This window comes from Pan troglodytes, chromosome 5, assembly GCF_028858775.2.
Source record: "Pan troglodytes isolate AG18354 chromosome 5, NHGRI_mPanTro3-v2.0_pri, whole genome shotgun sequence".
In the NCBI taxonomy this organism is placed as follows: Eukaryota; Metazoa; Chordata; class Mammalia; order Primates; family Hominidae; genus Pan; species Pan troglodytes.
In genome coordinates this window covers 158,474,408-158,493,508 of record NC_072403.2, presented here as the reverse complement: position 1 = coordinate 158,493,508, position 19,101 = coordinate 158,474,408, and the positions used below count along the sequence as shown (strand labels likewise).

The 19,101-nt window shown below is 37.7% G+C and overlaps 1 long non-coding RNA gene across 1 annotated transcript; it reads left to right on the top strand.

Moving 5' to 3' along the window:
• Positions 1-3: 3 nt before the first annotated feature.
• On the top strand, positions 4-16,309 carry LOC107975347 (uncharacterized). Its single transcript, XR_008548683.2, has 5 exons — positions 4-1,462; positions 2,420-2,477; positions 10,405-10,537; positions 15,578-15,741; positions 16,176-16,309. It is a non-coding gene; the product is annotated as an uncharacterized LOC107975347 (long non-coding RNA).
• Positions 16,310-19,101: the final 2,792 nt, after the last annotated feature.

The following is a 19,101-nucleotide window of genomic DNA, read 5'->3' as shown; positions in this document are numbered from 1 at the left end:
AGCGCCCGGAGAGCGGGGGCGGGGCCCTGGGGGCGGGCTCTGCGGCCTGTGGCTGCAGAGGGACGCAAGAACATAAACTGAAATCCCACATCCCCGTGAAGGAACTTGGAGTTGGTGTCTGGGGAGAAATCGAGGTTCTGGGGCACGGGTTTGACATTAGGATTACTGGGCAGCCCTGATTAATTGGAGTTCTTCTGCAGGACCTACACTGCCTGGCTTTGCCCTTCGGAACCATAGACATATATCGACTCTTGAATATTCAGCTATTTGAACGTAGATGTTATCCTAGTACCACCCCAGTTATTCTCTTGGCTAAATATAACAAGTACCTTCAATAATTACTAAGGAGACATTACAGACACGCTGAAATTGTCAATGGCTTGAAAACCTGGGGTCCAGAAATTAACACAGTGGGTGTAAGGAAGGCAAAATAATGACACCTTGAGTCGCTGAGGGCTAGGTGATGATATCTATAATAAAACCAATAAGGTGTCTTGTTGTTCGAATGAAAGAGTGAGTCCAAGTCATGGGCTCAGGTGGTCCTTTATAGACTTTCCAGAAAAGGTCCAGGGGCCAGGTGACACAGACAGAACAAAGTAAAATGAAGCTTATTAGGGCGCAGGCTTAAGGCTCAGTCATCAGTGGTGATATTTGTTAGTTATCTTGCCTTGGGCTAGTTTTTCCCTTTGAGTCTCAGTTTAGTCACTTATAAATAGGAGATGCTAATACCTAACTCACAGTTCTGTTTTGAGGATAAGATGCAAAGCGCAGCAAATAGGAGCCACTCTTTCAGAGATGACAGACCACCTGGTTTCAAGGAGCAGCAGACGGCGTGAATGAATGAAGTTGGCCAGCTAAATACAGAGTAGTGGATACTATGCTTAACTGAGACATGCTTAGACTGCAAGAGCTTGCAAATTTATCAAAACAAAACAAAATATTGTGTTGGTTCAATATAACCTCACTTCAGAGATACCTGATACACAGCCCTTAGGCTTAGGACCACTACTACTGGTTGGTGTCTTTCATGAGCCTAGAAATAGTTAAGTATCTTTAAATAAAAGAAATCCCCTCCACTCATGGGACTGGGCACATGCTCACAGTTCCACCTGTGCAGGCAAGAGGCAGCTTCCTGCAGAGAAAATCTTTCAACTTCTCTGACAAATGAATGCTCAGGGCTCTCCACTCAGCATAGCCTATGGTTTGTCAGACTATCCCAATCTTATTACTATTGGATTACTACTGGGGGTTACCTAGATGACAGACAGCCCCTTCGTTGTATTTCTATATGCAAAATAAATAAATTCCAAGTCAGCAGTGTTAATATTATGACTACAAGACTGCCCTGCAAACATCTCCTATATATGTAAAGACAATGAACACATCATGAAGATTCTGCTTTGTTTATACCATAATTCAAACTTCCAGAGAACTCTCTTGAATGAAAGTAGAGGACTAAATGGTGAGAAAAATTATTTACTACCAAATTTTGTCAGAGTAATCAAATTTATAGCTATAAGTATATACAAAGACTCTTGGCTGAAAACAGCACAACTTTAAGCAGCCAACCCCACAGAGAGGTGAGTTTCTTCCTGAACAAGGGCTGTCCTGCAGCCATTGTTAATGGCTGCAAGATGCCAAAACAATTAGGGAAGATAAGCCTTAGAAATCAAAAGATCTACATCCCACCGGTATTTTATGGACAAATAACTCCAGGCGAAGACAAGCAAAATGTCTTGCCAAAAGTTGCTGGGTTATTTATTGATGGAATTTGGACTAAACACATTAAAGTCAGCATTGCCAGTTTAAGCCAAACATATCACTACTCCACTCAGAGCTTGCTTTTTAAACATCTATTAAATTAGGATGAAGTAAGGGGGTTGTCATCAGAATGGAATAAGATAATCATAAAAGATGTGACGAGTATAAGTTGCCTATTAATTCCTATGCCAGTGTTCTTTCTCCTTTATTATATTAAGAGTGCAGCATGCATAAATGGAATTTCTCTTCTTTCTGGAGCTAAGGTTCTGGTCAGGCTATAATTGTAAGAGCAAATCTGTTCCTCTCTAAGATAGTTCTAGCTACAAAGCTTAACATGATATTTATTGTGGCAGTGCAAAAAAGACAACAGGTCCTACTGCTGTTTTTATTTTTCTTATAACTGTTGTCAATGTCACTTTGGAATAATAATAATAATAGCTGTGATTTATTGAGTACCTACTACATGCAAGGTTTAGGGAAGGGTGCTAACTCCTTTAGAGATAAACTTGAATTTAAATCCTGACTCTTGTTGGGTAATTATGGGTAAGTTATTTAACTTCCATTTTCTTTATTTGTGAAAAGGGAAGAATAATACCTCAAATATGCTTGACTCATCCCAAGCATTCAGAGAATTATAGCTAATGTTATTATTCCACAGGTAAAGAACTGAAATGCAGACAGGAAATGGGACTTGCCTGACATGGAGCAGATGATAGGTGGCAGAGGAAGATTGGCCACTCCATAACCTGTGCTCTCTCCAATTCTCTGGACTAACTGTCTATACAGATGATTGCCCTGGGACTGAGCTTAGGGATTTCCAAACTCTTGCTATTTAACAACTGTCAAAGACTGAGAAACAGGGCTTATATTTTATTCAAGCTACCCAGAGTAGGGCCTCTCTCTAATCTATACTTCCTTTTCGGGGAAGAGATATTTGGCTTCAGGCAGCAGTAGCGCCTGCTCCCTAGGGAAGTGGTTAGAGGTACCCACTTCCCCATATCAGCAGAAACAAAACAGGCAGGAGTCTCTCTGCTTGAGGATCTGCCTGAATAGGGAAGTGAGAATTGGCAACCACTTCTCCCTCCACCAATGGGAATCCTAGATGAAGGGAACTGGGTGGGAGGTGGCAGGGGTGGGCAGAGTGGCAGCATTTCTGTTTCTTAAATCCATAACTCCAGGCATCTTCAGACACTTGATTCCACAGCCATAGGGAATTATATATATTTTGCTGCTCAGCTACCTCTTTGCAATTAGGTCAATTATAAAATTACTTGGAATTTAACCAGCCAAATGAGAAAGTATGCATTCTACATGTTCTGTGTAAGGTCGAATTTAACTGTCACTTCAAGTTCTGTTCTTCTCACGTTTCCATGGAAATTTACACCCTTCTCCTTTATTTCCCACAGAATTTTATTTGTTCATCTTTTAAAATTCCTATAATATTCTGTCTTGTTTTTATTAATACTTATGCCTTGTTTTTTCTCCTTTACTAGACTGTAGGGTCACTCAAAGCAAAAACTCCTCTTCCATCAAATTCATTCACACTTTTGAAGCTCCTAAACCCTTAATAATAAGAGCTTACATTTGTTGAGCACTTGCTATGTGCTTGACCCTCTTCTAAGCTATTTTTCTGTATTAACTCACTTAATCCTTACAAACACCCTAGGGATTTGCTATTATAATCTCTCTTTTATAAATAGGAACATAGGCAAAGAGTGGCTAAATTAAGTTAGTAAGTGATCAGGCATGATTCAAACTCATGGCTCTAGACCCGTGCTCTTTATAACCACATTATTCTGCCTCTGACACCTTCAGTGATCACAACCCTATGAAGTATGAAAGTCTGCCCATTTTATAGCGAAGAAAATGAGCTTTAGAAAGGCAAAGCAACTTGCCCAAAGTCCAAAGCACAGGGGGAATGGAGTCAAAATGCATAGGTGAACACTTTGGTTTCAGAGTGCAGGCTCCTAAACTCTCTGCTACATACACACTGCCTACTTCAGAGTTCAAAACATATTTACTTCAGATCATTGAAAATGGTATTAAAAATCACAACTGACATTCAGTTGTGTCCAGTAATATTCAGTCTCTACACCTGTTAAGGAGAAGTTGGATCCTGCAGATATGAAACCTGCTGGCCCTGCCACAGAAAGCCCCATTATTCTGGGCAAAATTGAATTTATAGTTTTAATGACCTGTGAAAGGAAATTCTGAATAGAGGTTCTTTAAAAAATGGGGGATATGGAAATAAGTTATTAGTTGAAAAACAATTTCCATTTTGATAAGCTGCTTCAAGAAGAAGCAATGACTAACTGTAACTAAATGCTTCATCAGTATGCAAACAAACCTATTTTGTACAATGCTGCAATTATCTGTGTAGCAGATGGGTGGTTCTGTTTCCCCTTCTGGACAGAGACACTCACCCTTTCTTGCACACTTGCACTGAGAGCTACATGCGTCCAACTAGTTTATGTAAGAAGGGGATATAAATGGGGCAACTCTGAAAGGTGCTTCTCTCTCCAGAACTTCCCTTATGACCCATGAAGGCTTCTGTTACAACTGCGTTGCAGTTTAACTTCTCCTTCTCCCCAATCCTGCTTCCCCTACAGATGTTATTGAGAATACTCACTAATAAACCTCATGCATGCAAATCTCAGAGCGCCAGAGCCTGGTTCCTGGGAACTAGCTTGGAACAGTGTTAGTAATAGGGATGATCCTAGGAAGCAGACTCTAAAATGGAATTTGGGAAGACTTCCACTTCCAAGCAAGATGAAGTAACAGAGAATTTACCTTCTCTCATGAAATAATTAATAAACTAAAGAAAATATATGAGGATATTGACTGTCAGACAATGAAAGAGAGTGATACCTGGGAGATGGAAACCAAAAAAACTGAGCCTTTTAATTGTCCCATCTTACTGCTAGGTTGTGGCACAGAAAAGGGGAACCTAGGCAGAGCCTGATGGTGGCCGTGATTGGGAGAGACAGAGCTGAGGTCCAGGGAGACTGGGCAGCCAGCGTTCACAGAATGGAGTGCCAGAAAGTAGAAGTTGCACAGACAGAGTATGGAGAGGACAGAACTGCACAGAGAAGAGATCTTCAGAGAGGAGGACTCAGTATTCATGACCGCTTATCTGTTCCTTCATGTGAGGAAATTCCCTGAGGCCAGGGGAAAAAACCACCTAACAAGTTTAGAAGGAGCGACCTTCTTTGAGCTTACAGTAGGCTGGGAATTGTGCCTGTTACCATCTGCCTGATTGGAAAAAAACTCATAATTCACAGGGTATGGACTAGAATACAAAGAGAGTTTTGCCCTTGAGAGTGAACAATTCATTCTAGATGAAATGCTCCACTAGTCTCAACCAACACATCTGAAAAGCAGGACCTGAAAGTATCAAACTATTTCCAAATAATAGCATGACAGAAAAAAATCTTAAGAATATTTTTTAGGAATACAAAAATATCCAAGTAAACAAGAATTTTACCTTGTTTACTTACCAACAAAGTAAAATTCTCAATAACTAATATCCAATAAAAATTAAAAGGTCTGAAAAGAATAAGAAAAATATGTCTCATTAAAAGAAAAATATCAACTAATTGAAAGTAACTCAGAAAAAAATAGAATTATTAGAGAGGACATTAAAACAGTTATTAAAACTGAACTCCATATGTTCAAGAACTAAAAGAAAGAATATGATAAGTTCATTTTAGGAACTTCTAAAAATGCAAAGTACAATGTCTACATTGAAAATACACTGTGGCCGGGCGCGGTGGCTCACACCTGTAATCCCAGCACTTTGGGAAGCTGAGGTGGGTGGATCATCTGAGGTCAGGAGTTCGAGACCAGCCTAGCCAACATGGTGAAACCCCGTCTCTACTAAAAAAAAAAAAAAAAAAAAAAATAGCTGGGCATGGTGGCAGGTGCCTGTAATCTCAGCTACGCAGGAGGCTGAGGCAGGAGAATCAAGTGAACCTGGGAGGCGGAGGTTGCAGTGAGCTGAGATCGTGCCATCGCACTCCACTCCAGCCTGGGGGACAAGAGCGAGACTTTGTCTCCAAAAAAAAAAAAAAAAGAAAGAAAAGAAAAGAAAAATACACAGTATGAAACTAACAACAGATTACACATTGCAGAAAAACAGATTAGCCAATTTGAAGACACATCAATAGCGATTGTCCAAAGTGAAATATAGAGAAAAAAACTGTTGAACAAATGAATAGAGCATTTGGATACTGCGGAACAACTTCAAATTGTCTAATAAAGATTAGTTGGAGTCCCTGAACGGTGAGGGCTGGGGTCAGAGATGGCACAGTGAATACAGAAAAAAATTACATGAAAAAATGATTGAAATTTTCCAAATTGTATAAAAACTATAAATCCATAGATCAAAAAAACTTAATGAACTTCAAGCAGAATAAACATGATAAAACTACACCAGGGGCATCACAACCAAATGGATTAAAGCCACAGTTAAAGCAAACATTGTAAAATGGGTCAGCTTTGGAGCTGACCAACAGGTAATGAGTTCCTCATTAGTGCAGGATTGCAGTGCAACTGTTAAACTTTGACCTGTGGTAAATTACAACAAGATAATAGTAGAAGAGAATGCACCAACAGATACAATATCTCAGGACTTTGAGAGGTTTTGAGAAATAGTAATTATAAGGATTAAGAAACTGGATGGCTGTTGCCAGTCTAAAAATAAGAGATATAGTTATAATAACCGATTTCTTGTTCTTGTCTATTAACTAACATCTATGTCATTTCTGGGTCAGGTTCAGTTGAATTATCTTTCCTCCTAATGGGACACGTTTTCCTCATTTGCTCTATTTTTTATTAGCTACAGGACATGTTGAATTTTACCTTCTTGGATGCTTGTACCATCTGTTATGTCTATTAATTTTTCTTTAATGTAATTGTGTTTATCTGGATGTTTAGTTTATCTGGAGGTTAATTTTATGCCTTGTGTGTTTCTAAAAAGATGACTAAGATTTGGTTTTTATCCCCAAAGAACTCATAATCTTGTGGGTTATGAACCTACAAGGAACTAGGACTGATATTTACAAAATGACACAATGAATTCCATAGAATAGCTGTCAATCCTGATGAAGGACATCGAAGGGGTCATACAGCACATTGTGACTGGAAAGAAATCTGTAGCTGAGATTAGACACATGGGCATAAGCACAGACAGATGCATGGTGAGAGGGTGGGAGTGACATTTCAGATCTGGATCATGAGGCAGTCCTGGGTGACTTGCTGCAGCAAGAAGTTCTAGATAGTGAAAGGTGATGTTTTGAGGGTTTCAGCACAAGTACAAGAGCAGATGAAAGAACACTAGACAAACTTCTCCATTTTCGCACTTATGCAATATGTCACCAAGTTAATTTAGAAGATTCTATTTAGGCAGTGTACAGGTAGATTCTAATTGTAGCATTGAGTTTACTGGCATTTAGACTTGGGTTTCAACTTAGCTCTATTATTTGTAAGATGTATGATAACAGGCAAGCTATTTAGACTCTCTGACCTTGATTTTACTCATCTAAAAAATGGTTATAAACTTCATTCCTCATCTGATTATTGTGACAATTGAGATGCATATTTTAAACAAAAATGAAACAACATAAGACTTAACACAATCATTCTTATATGAGAAAGCATTATGTAGTCTATATGAAGGTTCAAAAATAGCTTGGCATAAACCGAAGTTGCAAAGAAGAGACTAACAGAATTTTGTATTGAGATGATCTATAAAGATTTCAAATAATTCCAAAAACTTTTAAAAGGATGGAAAATTAATTTGAACTATAATTTTAAAACATGAGAATTATAAAGAAAAAATAGAGCTTCATGATTATCATAAGGTATACTAGTCTCCCCAAAGAATCTTCATCTTATATACCTTGTGAAGGTTGTTAGATGTCATTCTGTCTTTTGACTTAATTGCTAGTAATTCTTTACATTTATGAAGCTTATTCAATTTTCCACATATTTAAATCTCATATCTCACACATGCTATTTATACAAAAAAGTAACATTTAAAAATATATTCTAGTGTTTAAAAATGCAGACAAAGTTAATTAGGAGCATGGAGCAGAAGAAAACTTAGATTTTTTTATTATAAAAGTGTTGATTTTGGAAATATGCAAGTATAAGCACAAGTAAAAAAAATCTCTAATCCTAACTTCCAGAAATAACCACTGACAATATTTTGATGTTACAGAGGCTTCCCATTATATACGCAATTATTTTATAAATTGAGTATTTGACTTTTTTCACTTAACTATTGTTGTTAACATTTACTAAGGTCACTTAATTATTTTCTACATGATAAAAATTTTAATAGCTGTGTAGTAAGCCATCACATGGATGTACTTAGCCATTGCCCTCTTACTGGACTTTTAGGTTATTCCTGTATTTAACTAATGTGAATGGAAATACAGTACAGGACAGATGAACAGGAATGGGGAAGTGGAGACCTGGACTGGCTTTGCATGAGTCATTTCATCTTTCCAAGTTCTAGTTTCCTTACTTAGAAAATTGTCAGGTAAGCTGGGTATGGTGGCTCATGCCTGTAATTCCAGCACTTTGGGAGCTGAAGCAGGAGGATCACTTGAGCCTGAGAGGCAGAGGCTCCAGTGAGCTACGGTTGCAACATGGCACTCCAACCTGGCAACAGAGCCAGGCCTTGTCTCAAAAAAGAAAAAAAAAAAAGAGAATGGTCAGATGAACTAGATGATGTTCCAGATCCTCATTAGTGCTAGTATAGACACCAGCACTTCCAGAATTAAAGAATACTTTGGTGAGGAATGTCTTGAGTAGGGCATCACTATGGGAAACTGAATAATTTGAGGGTAGTGTAAGGACATATGTATGGTGGGCTTTTTGCCGAATTAAAACAGCAAGAAGTGAGCAGTGGCAGAAGCCTGGGAAACAAAGTAGAAAGGCATTAAAGTATCTCTGATTCTGCCAATCCTTTCCCCTCTAAAAAGGGGAATGCTAAAAAGGATTGACATCCAACCTTGTCATCCCTCTTGACACGAGGCATGTGTTGGTCTCTCAGAGAATGATGCTTTCAAATGTGATTAGGCATTTTACACTGTTTGCGTTTGAGCATATTTTCAGCTTCATAACCAAGTTTAAAACACGGTTTTATAATATGCATTAATTTAAAGGCAACTAATTTAAGATAAGTTTGCTCTATCAAGGAGTCGAAAAAATGGAGCTAAAGTTAAAGGCTATAAGAGGAAGAAGAGCATTGGATAATGAAACCTTCATCTAATAAACAGATTTATCCATTCTTTGATTTAACAGAAACTTATTGAACATCTGCTATGTTCAAAGTCCAATTCTAGGGTCTTGAAGGGTTCAAAACAGACAAAATCCTAGTTCTTGTGAACTTACATTCTAGTACAGGGAGAAAGATAATAAACACATAATATGCATGTTGTTATACTATGTCAAAAGTGGGTAAATACTAAATAGGAAAGGGAAATAGGGTAGAGAAAATAGGAAATGGAAAAATTGAGGAGGAAATTGCTATTAATTGCATCAAGGGCATAGGAATGGCCACTCTAATAATGGGACATTTGAAGAAAGATTTGAAGTGGGAAAGAGACCAAGCCACCCATACCTCTGAAGGTAAGACCATTCTGGGCAAGGCCAGTAGCAAGTGAAATTTTGAGATAGGAGGGTACATGATGTATACTATGCCTTCATGAAAAGAACAAACAGAGCACAGGGAAAAGTAGTAAAAGATGAATTTAGAGAGGCAGCAGGATGGCAGATCCTATACCCCCCTATCAGGAACATGGCCTTTATCCTGAATCAGATGAAAGCAATTAGAAAATTTGGGGCAAAGAAGTGACATGATCTAACTTAGGCTTTAAAATGATCTTTCTGGATGATTTGTTGAAAATAGACATAGGTGGCTGCTCAGGATGGGAAGGGCAGAAGCTACAGAAAGTAAGTTAAAATGCTATTGCAGTAATTCAGAGAAATGCAATGTTGGCTACGCTAGGGGAAAAGTATAGGAGGGTGAGGACTGGCCTGATTCTTGGTGTATTTTGAAGGTATAGCTAATAGGATTTGCTGATAGATTGGATGTGAGGTATGAGATAAAATGAGATAAAGGAAGAGTCAAGGTGACAGCAAGGATTTTGGCCTGAGCAACTGAAAGAATGCAATTGCCATCTGCTTAAATGAGAGACTTTGAGAGCATAGGCTATGGCAGAAAATGAGGAGTTTCGATTTTTAACATTTTAGTTTTGAAATGCCTATTAGTAACCCAAGCAGAAATCTCATGAAGGTAGTTGGATATATGAGCCTGGAGTTCAGGGCATAGATCTGAGCTAGAGATGGAAATTTGGGGATTATCATCATAAATTAAATTCCCTAAATAACTTTACCAATGCTATAAAATATATTTTTAATTTTATAAGAACCTGGGGGAAAATTCAAGTCAGAAAATGATTAATAGGGATTTAGGCTTAATTTCTTCATGCAAGTAAAGACACTGTGATTATTATTTTTAAATCAATCCTTGCTGCTTAGATGAAATTATACTTTAGAACAATGTCTTTTATTGCTTTAGATGACTACTCTAGCTTATTAAAAACATAGCTCTAATATTCTCCCTCTACACAGAGCAACTGTTAAATGAAATTCGTCCTCGAAAGGAAGAAGGTTTCATAAGCAATTATTGGATTTTAGACTTACGATCTCATTTCATCTAGGACCTCATTACAAACAAGGGGAAAAGAAAACAGAACTTCAAAAGGTGAAGTGACATGCCCAAAGTCATACAACTAGTGGACTTATTAATTATTTAATGCAACAGTTATTTACTGAGTACTATGTGCGGGGTCACGTTCTAAATGTTGGAAATAAAGCAGTTAACAGTAGAGACTGCCACATGGAATTTACAATCCCTTTAAAAGAGGGGAAACTAGAAATAAAAAACCATGCAAATGTATAATATGACAGTTAGTTGATAAGTGTCATGAAGAAAAATGAATCAGGATAAAGGTAGGGTGATAGGTAATTTATTGTCTAAATAGAGACATGTTTTTAGAACAAAAGGAACTGAAAACTAGACAGGATGCCAGGTCAGCAGGCATAAGCTGGGACATCCTGTACAAACTTAAATGTAAGGTCACCCAGATAAACTGGATGATGGAAGGGGGTACAGAGGAGATGACTTAGGTTTATTTCATAAAGTGGTCAGAAGTAAAAGGCTATAGTGACATTTGTGGAGAGACCTGAAGACAGTGATAAAAGGGGACATGTATATATTTGGGGTAGACCTTTACAGGTGAAGGAGGTAACAGTGACAAGTTAAACACCTAATGAAGCAGTGGCCATTACTCTTGAATGTTTGTCAGTGTCAGGTAGGGTGTCAGACAGGTGAAAATGTGTCCATTCAGTTACAGCATGTTCTTATTTGCTACATGTCCCACTCATCAACATGACCAACAGCAGTCCCAGTTCTATCATCAGATGGTTGGCCATGGTAGCTACCCTAGGCAACAGCTTCCCATAGACCTCTCCATGAACTTCCTCTTCTTGGTCCTACTACAGTCACTGGATGTGCTTGGTTTCTCAGATTCCCTTGAAGGATCTTACTTGTCCACCTGCACCAACATTTCAGGTAAACTCATTAGTGACTCTGATCCAACAACCCTCCCATTTACTCCATCTACTCTCACTTGAGTATAAAATCTAATGCATTTAATAAATCCCTTATTCTAATAACACTCACTGAAGCTCTGCTTCCCTGACCAAGCCTTGATTACTATATTTACTGGCACCTCATCTGCACTTGAATCTGATTTAGAGAACTAGATCCTAGACTTTGAGTCTGATGCCATTATTGATATGAAATTGGAATGAGGGTGATCATATTTTTCATGTGAGAATAACAAAAGCAATTTGCGGTCAAAGAGAAGACTGCAAAAAGGCCTCACATACTTCCTATCTCTATAGCAATGTTCCTGCCCAATGGGACTTTTCAGTTCCTCCTATGAAGATGGAGTCTATTTCTACACCTTCTAAATATGTTCCTAGACACATGACTTTCTTTGGCTACTGAGACACTAGCAAACATAACCCAAGTAGAGATATACAAAATGAAAATGTACAGGAGCTTGCCTTTTCTTGCTGATTTTGTAAGCTAGCTAGCATGTGGATGAGCCCTGCTAGCTTCTGAAATACACAAGGCCAAGTCATGACCATCATTTCACTTAATAATGAGGTAAACCATCAAATATACAAGTGAGGCTAGCCTTGGCCATTCAGCTCCAATGAACTGGATAGATCAGTGTTATTTTACGGAAGAGAGTTATTATGAAACATGAACTAACAAATATAAATATCAATGTTGGAGAGGATGCCAAGCAACTGCAACTCTTATCCTACTGGTGATGGAAAACTGTTTAGTAGTTACTTGTAAAGTTAAGCACACACCTACCCTAAGATCCAGCAATTCCAGTCTTAGGTATTTACCTAAGAAAACTGGTAACATATGCTCATACAAAGATTTGTACACACACAGCAGCTTTATTTATAGCAAAAATTGGAAATAACCCAAGTGTCAATCAACAAACAGGAGAATAAACAAATTGTGATATATTCAGCAGTACCATTTGGGAACAAAATAACTACAGATACACACATGGATAAATTATAAAAACATTAGCTGGAGTGAATGAAGCAAGACAAGAATACTTATTCTGTGTGTTGGTCAGGGTTCTCCAAAGACACAGAATCAATAGGATACATATAGGTATATAAGAGAGGATATACTGTGAAAATTTTCTCACGTGGTTAGGGAGGCGTCAAAGTCCCGTGATGTGTCATTTGTAAGCTGTGGAACCAGGAAAGCTAGTGGTGTGATTCAGTCAGTCTGAAGGCCTGAGAACTGGAGTGTTGGCAGGGGTATGCTGTGTAAGCCCTAGAGTCTGAAGTCTTGAGAAATAGGAACTCGAATATCTGAGGCTAGGAGAAGATGGGTGTCCCAGCTAAACAAGATGGATGTCCTCTGACTTTTTGTTCTATATAATCAAGCCCTTAATGGAGTGGACAAATGCCCACCTACATTGGGGATGGCCATCTGCCTTAGTCAGTTCAAGAATTCAAATGCTAATCTCTTCCAGAAATTCCCTCACAGACACATCCAGAAATATTGTTTTACCAGCTATCTGGACATCCCTTAGCCCAGTTGAGTTGACATATGAAATTAACCATAGCATTATGTAGTCACATCATTTCCCAGGGGAAATATATAAGGAAAGAGAAGCAAGGGAGAAATGGTATAAGCAAGGGTATGGTTAAAAGGATAAGCTATGGAATCTAAGTTGGTTGTGGAGAAAAACTGAGGACCTGAGAGACTGATGAACGGTAAATTGGAGGTAGGATCTATATATTATAGGTTCTGGATGGATTAAAATAGAGCTAGGACAAGAAGAGGCTTCAATGCCTGAAATTGTCACCTAATTTTTTGTATCAACTGAAGAATCACAAGATCTATAAACTTGGAGAGGAGAGCTTTATTTCTTATGAAGAGTTACAGCCTTCAGGGTGGCCATGCTGACAGGCTTGGAAGCACAGCCTGAAGCAGAGACAGAAAGCAGGCACTTCAGAGAAAAAAAAGTGAAAGGCTGAGATTTATGCCCTATGAATTGGTGAGGTATACATATTTAACAAGTTATAGGTGAAAATGAATATTCACGAAGGGGAGAGATGCATGAAAATGCAGTAAGCAAACATGCATGTTACATGTGTCCCATGTTCAATGCTTGGGGTGGAGACCTAGCATTTAAATTCATTACAGTTAGGTCCTATGTGTGCAAAGGTGGAGCCAAAGACACAAAGGCACCGCGTTCAACCACTGTAAAGTGGTCAGCACCAGTCCATGGTCAGTGTCTCTTATCAGGAGAAAGTTATTGAAATCAATCTCTTGTTCAATCAAAGCTGTAGTTACGGCTTGTGGATCACGTGGCTCAGTTAGCATATGGTGGTCAGTGAGCTGCAATTGTTTGAATGTTGCTTATCTTGAGGCCAGTGCTTCAGTGCTTGTGTAGCTGCTGGAGAAAAAGAGAAAAACAAACAAACAAAAACCTTCCGCATACTTTATTCCTTTTTTTTTTTTTTTTGAGACAGAGTCTTGCTCTGCCACCCAGGCTGGAGTACAGTGGCGCGATCTCGGCTCACTGCAACCTCCACCTCCTGGATTCAAGCAATTCTCCTGCCTCAGCCTCCCAAGTAGCTGGGATTACAGGCGTGAGCCACCGTGCCTGGATTATTTTTGTACTTTTTAGTAGAGACGGGTTTTCACCATGTTGGCCAGGCCAGTCTCAAACACTGGGCCTCGTGATCCACACACCTCGGCCTCCCAAAGTCTGGGATTACAGGCATGAGCTGCCACGCCCGGCCAGAACATACTTTATTCTTTAAGAGTAGGGGTGTGTGACCTAACCCTTGCCTGATATGGCCTTAGGTCTTGTTTATAGTTTGGTATCTTATTGCCACGAAGAGTCTGTTCTGTCAGTCTTATGATCTCTGTTTCAACATTTGTATAATTATCTTTTATCATCTCTCCCCAATAGTTCATGGTTTATGTTCCAACTAAGTATCAGTTAACTTTGGAGGCCTTATGAATAAAGCAAGCAGACACCACAATTGACCAAATGATCAACTTTGGACCTCAGAAAAGTGTAATAAAATAATTTTCAAAATTGACAGAAAAAACAATTACTAACAGCAAAATTATTAAGAATGACAATACAATTATTTTAGCTTAAAAAGCCTTCTCCATAAATATCCCTTGTATATATGATCATTTATTTTGAAGAACAATCCTTCCATGTAAACAGGACAAGAATAGTTTTTTTTTTTTCTTGAGTCATATATTGAGGCAAGTGTGTTGACAACTTGCTCAAAATAACATAGCTAGTAGTTTTTTCTCAAAGCTTCCCCTAGAAGACAGGTTTCCTAACTCTGTTTCTCAGTGAAGTTGATTGAAAAACTTGTTTAATCAACCCACAGAAGCACATGTTTACATGTAACTCAACCCTAAGATCTGAGATAAAATCCAACAAACTAACAGTGACAAACCAATGCAATTTCATATCACTGATTCATTACGACCAAATATGGATAGAAATATTCAGGCACCTAATACCACAACTAACTCAACATATAGAGGTTTCTATTTATAGTTTATTGAAGCTAAGAAACCTTTTTAGGGTGACTAGGCTTGTTGTCTTTTGGAGTTTTTCTTTTTGCTTTTTTTTTTTGTTTTAATCTATTTTAAAAACATATCGATGAGAACATAAAAGTTTAATGTCAAAATATTTAAATTCTTGGCATTCTTCTGCTCTCATTAAAAACAGGCAATCTTTACTAAGGTAGGGTTCTGAATACAGTTGATCCTTCAACAAAACAGAATTGAATTGCACAGGTCAACTTAGACATGGACTGTTTTCAACCAACTGCTTATCAAAAATATGGTATTTGTGAGATGTGAAACCTGCATATGGGAAGGGATGACTTTTCATATAGGTGGGCTCCACAGGGCTGTTACCGAGCAATCAATGCCCATAGAGACTAATACAATCTAATGACCATTAGATTGCAGGCACAACTGTTGCTATAGATCAAATTTACTACTTTTCTATTCATTCTGTCATCTATAATACTTAGCTTTTAACAAAACTTGATATAATCTTCATGCAAAATGCACATTTTGATTAGCTATTGCTCTATCACAAAGCAGCCAATAGTTAATAGCTTAAAGCAATCATTTTATTATTCTCCACAGTTCTGTGTGTTGACTGGAATCACCTGGGAAGTTTTAGTCCTGTGATGCCACCTGGAACCACAGTAAGCATCTGGGAGCATCTGGAGGCTCTATTTGGCTGAATATCCCACATGGTTCACTCACAGGGCTGTCTGTTGATGCTGGATGAAGGCTGGCGGCTCTCGGTAGGGCTTGTGTCCACAACACCTACACATGCTCTCACAGCTTGATGGCAGGGTATCCAGAGGGCAGAAGCAAAGGCTGCCAGTCAGTCTTCTAAACGGCTAAGCCTAGAACTGGCACAGTGCCACTTTTGCTGCAATCTATTGCTTAAGCAGCCACAGGGCCAGATTAGATTCTAGCTAAGGGAAAATAAATATCAATTCCCAAAAAGGAGAGTTACAAGAAATTGTGGCCATCTGCTATGGACTTAATTGTGTCCTCACAAAATTCATATGAAATCCTAACTCCTAATGTTATGGCATTTGGAGATGGCGCCTTTGGGAGGCTATTAGGTTTAGAAGAGGTCATAGGGTGGGGCCCTTATGGTGTGATTAGTGCCTTTATAAGAAGAAACACCAGAATGGGCACTCTCTCTCTCCCCTGCATGTGAGGACAGAGTGAGGACACACCAAGAAGATGATCATCTGCAAGCCAAGAAGAGGGGTCTCACCAGAATCCTATAATGCTGGCACCCTGATATTTGACTTTCCACCTTCCATAAATGTGAGAAATAAATGTCTAGGCCACCCAGTCTACAGTATTTTGTTATCTTGAACTGACTAATACACCCTCCAAATTTTTTATCAATTAACAAAGCTATGGATTTCATACAAATTGCTTTTGGCAAAAATATAGTTTATGTCTTTAATTTCTTCAATGTTTATCTCAATAACAAATGACAAATGATTCCACAGGTATGATTGGATTGTAAGAAATCCACATTCTATGCTTTTCTTTAATGGTAATTATTTACTTCTTTCTGTAGGGTACAACTTTAAAAGTAAAACTTTACTAACCATATTTGTTCCTTCATGACAGGTTTTTTTTTTCCCATTTACTTATGTGAAATTAAAGTCAGAGCTGACAGAATTTCTTTCGATCATAAAGCAACAACTCTCTACCACCAGGTCATGTTTTTCTCTCCAATCATCAGCTACATCCCACACAGAGCATTAAATGTGAACCAGAATGACCTCTTTCATTATTTATTCCCAATTTCTAGCCTCTGCATGGTAAAATTATAACTGAGTGGGAAGCAATTTCTGCTTAGTTCAAGAATCTGTTGAAGTCATTCAAGTAACTTACCCATAGCAACAGAAAGAAGCTACATGTAATATTTGCAGTTTAATACTGAGCTCTGCAAATTGCAAAAAAAAAAAAATAATAATAACCTTTTTTCCGTAAAGATGAGAGGTTCAAGTCTCAGAGTAGGTATACTCCCAGATGAGCCAACTTTATTTTTCACATATTATGAAAGTTCATTTCACATCCTGCTCAAATAAGATGATTTCAGAATATTTTTAGTAAAATTTTAGTAGATGTAGATTGGTGCCATTAAGTAAATGTTTATTGCTAATATTTTCTTGCATTCCCACTTCACATTATTATTTGAAAAAAATTTATCCTTAAACTATGAACCTGGAAATGGACCAATGAGTAATATGTTTTAAGATAATAACATTTTCAATTAATTTTTATCTGCATTTCAGTTAACATTGGTTTTTCAACAAAATGAGCATTTTCCCTGGATTTGATCAAATAATGTTATAATAAATATCATGTAAAAAATATAGGCACTATCAGGCATATTAGCTCAGTTACCTCATCAGTAGTTTTCAGCCAACTAATTGCATCATCTGCAAGCAATTATTGATTATTAACATATCTCATGTTACTTAATAATTAAGATTTTTTTCTTCATTCACATTCCCTTTTCACACACAGTATCTTCTTTCCTATTTTGCTTGAACATTTCTTATATGAACAGAACCGGCAGTCCTAAATCTCTTTTAGGTCATATGGTTTGTTTTCCACTAAAGAGAAGTGATTTTATCACTTTATCACTTCTCTTTCCTCACAGTTTTTCTGCCTCTAGCAAGTAAATATTATTTTACTCAGGGCTATAATTACTTTCTGCATGTAAAAAGTGTTAACAAAATGCTGAACCTTTCATAGCCCCCAACATACTTGTTTTATTGTCAATGATAATTTCATGTCACTTTTCTTTACAGTTTTCTGTTCTCTAAATATGTCTTCAGTCCTTTCATCATGTTGATTTCTTGGTGAGACCCAGAAATCTCTGTGCTAGTAAGTGAAACAGAAGGATTACTGAATTTATTATTAACATGCCATGCTGTCAAACATTGTTCCTGCATGTCCAAATGCCTGAAATACGAGACTCAGAGTAGTACACTTAATATCACAAATATATTTTTTAAGGTTTTGCAAAGCAGAATATAAGTCAAGGAAAAATTATTTTTCAGTAGTGTCTTCGAAAAGGAATTTTTATAGCATTCTCTGATGGTAGTTTGTATTTTGGTGGGATCAGTGGTGATATCTCCTTTGTCATTTTTTATTATGTCTATTTGATTCTTCTCTCTTTTCTTCTTTATTATTCTCTAGCTAGCAGTCTATCTATTTTGTCAATCTTTTAAAAAAACCAGCTCCTGGATTCATTGATTTTTTGAAGGGTTTTTCATGTATCTATCTCCTTCAGTTCTGCTCTGATCTTAGCTATTTCTTTTCTTCTGCTAGCTTTAGAATTTATTTGCTCTTGCTTCTCTAATTCTTTTCATTGTGATGTTAGAGTGTCAATTTTAGATCTTTCACACTTTCTTCTGTAGGCATTCAGAGTGAACAGGCAACCTACAGAATGGGAGAAAATTTTTGCAATCTATCCATCTGACAAACGGCTAATATCCTGAATCTACAAAAAACTCCAACAAATTTATAAGAAAAAAACAAACAACCCCATCAGAAAGTGGGTGAAGGATACAAACAGACACTTCTCAAAAGAAGACATTTATGTGGCCAAAAAAATATGAAAAAAAAAAACTCATCATCACTGGTCATTAGAGAAATGCAAATCAAAACCACAATCAGATACCATCTCATGCCAGTTAGAATGCCAGTTAGAATGGCGATCATTAAAAAGTCAGGAAACAACAGATGCTGGAGAGGATGTGGAGAAATAGGAACACTTTTACACTGTTGGTGGGAGTGTAAATTAGTTCAACCACTGTGGAAGACAGTGTGGCAATTCCTCAAGGATCTAGAACCAGAAATACCATTTGACCCAGCCATCCCATTACTGGGTATATACCCAAAGGATTATAAATCATTCTGTTATAAAGACACATGCACACGTATGTTTATTGCAGCACTATTCACAATATCAAAGATTTGGAACCAACCCAGATGCCCATCAATGATAGACTGGATAAAGAAAATGTTGCACATATACACCATGGAATACTATGCAGCCATAAAAAAATGAGTTCATGTCCTTTGTAGGGACATAGATGAAGCTGGAAACCATCATT